Genomic DNA, 2,086 nt, shown 5'->3' with positions numbered 1-2,086 from the left:
AGAAGGTGAGATAGCCTCCCTCATGACTGTGTCACACTGATTCCATCTTCTATCATAGACAGCAGCTTCTCGAAACAGGCCATGTCCATCCTAATGAAGTTCCGAAATTCTTGCGGATCTTCGGGACTCAGTTTATTAACAGTGAATATATTCCCCTGCCTTCGTCCCTTTTTTACAGCCATTGTCGAACCCAATAACGTCTGACTCTTAGTTTCCGTCGCAGCTCAGCCCTAATTCGAAGATTTACTGTCACTGCCAGGGCAATAGCTCCAAAAACAAGTGGATCCTCGATATGCAATATGCTGTATAAATGTAAATTTCGAAATACATATATACCTGTGTAACCAAGTGTCGTAATGTAAAACTGTTGAGTCTGTAATTCAGAACAGTACTAACTTACATAAGAGAAAAACAATTACTTAATAAATAATGGTAAAAAACAATTTCTTATTAAATAGGAACCTTGAGCTCACAGAAATAATTTGAACGTATGACGTACAGTATATCATACAGTCGCCCTAGAGAAGCGAGCGGTAGAAAGGTCGACTTAACAAGACATCAGACAGTCCTATTTTCTTTTCGCGCGTATCGTCTGCTGCTGCGCACGCGTGCTAGGTATATCCAGCGTGGATGGTGTATAAGGTCGGAAGTGAACTGGTATACACGTTAGGGGCGCTGGTGCATAGGTGTACGGTTTAGGCGCATCGTGTAATACGGGCTTTACAGAGCCTCCACCAGCTTGAACTCCTGCTGACATGCAGGGTCCATGGATTTACGACGAGTAGGAGGAGATCAGTGTTTAACGTCCCATCGACAATGAGGTCATTAGAGACGGAGAGCAAGCTGGGATCAGGGAAGGATTGGGAAGGAAATCGGCCGTGCCCTTTGAAAGGAACCAACCTGGCATTTCCCTGAAACCATTTAGGGAAATCACAGAAAATCTAACTCAGGATGGCCAGAGACGGATTTGAACCATCGTCCTCCCGAATGCGAGTCCAGTGCGCTAACCACTGCGCCACCCACCTCAGTTGGATTTATGAGGTTGTCTCAGTACCTGTGCGTGTCCATCCACTCATACAATTTGAAACAAGACCCGTCCGACCAGGCAACATGTTTCCAGTCATCAACAGTCCAATGTCGGTGTTGACGGGCCCAGGCGAGGTGTAAAGCTTTGTGGCGTGCAGTCGTCAAGGGTACAGAAGTGGGCTTTCGGCTCTGGAAGGCCATACCGATGATGTTTCGTTGAATGGGTCGCATGCTAATGCTTGCTGATGACCTAGCACTAAAATCTGCGGAAATTTGCGGAATGATTGCACTTCTGTCACGTTGAACGATTCTCTCTAGACGTCGTTGGTCCCGTTCTTGCAGGATCTTTTACCGGCCATAGCGATGTCGGAGATTTGATGTTTCAGTGGATTCCTGATATTCACTGTACACTCGTCAAATTGTCATACGGGAAAATCGCCACTTCATTGCTACCTCAGAGATGCTGTGTCCCATCGCTCATGCGCCGTCTGTAACACCATGTTAAAACTCACTTGATAACCGGCCATTGTAGCAGCAGTGACCGATCTAACAACTGCAGCAGACACTTATTGTCTTATACAGTCGTTGCTGATCGCAGCGCCGTATTTTGTTTGTTTACATACCTCTGTATTTGAGTACACGAGCCTATATCAGTTTCTTTGGCGCTTCAGTGTATGATGGGTGGGAGGTTGTGACTTTAACGCTGATTGATTTCAGCCAAGGCAATTATGTGAATCTCTTCGCATATGTTTCCGATGATATCATGCACGACTGAGTAGATTTACATTTTGTAAGGTTTTGAATGGTAGAGATACTTGGCGTGCTTCTGCCATGTTAGCCACTGTGGCCATGCAAGAGTATCAGCTGAATGACTTACATACGGCAATTTTGGTAACTCGAGTCACAGTAAATAAACCGCTGTGTCCTTCTGTTTATTAAATTAATCATCCATTAAATATATTACAAAATTATATACTACACACTATCTCGTGTTAAGTCATGAAAATCTGGTACACCCATGAACGCATAGTTTGCGATAATAATCCAGCTATATCTTAAG

General features: G+C 44.4%; 1 non-coding gene across 1 annotated transcript; it reads right to left on the bottom strand.

Moving 5' to 3' along the window:
- Nucleotides 1-952: 952 nt before the first annotated feature.
- Nucleotides 953-1,025, bottom strand: Trnaa-cgc. Its single transcript has one exon. It is a non-coding gene; the product is annotated as a tRNA-Ala (tRNA).
- Between the last annotated feature and the right edge of the window lie 1,061 nt (nucleotides 1,026-2,086).

Source organism: Schistocerca piceifrons, chromosome X, assembly GCF_021461385.2.
Source record: "Schistocerca piceifrons isolate TAMUIC-IGC-003096 chromosome X, iqSchPice1.1, whole genome shotgun sequence".
Taxonomy (NCBI): domain Eukaryota; kingdom Metazoa; phylum Arthropoda; class Insecta; order Orthoptera; family Acrididae; genus Schistocerca; species Schistocerca piceifrons.
Note: the sequence above shows the minus strand (reverse complement) of the source record. Positions and strands in the feature narration are given on the sequence as shown.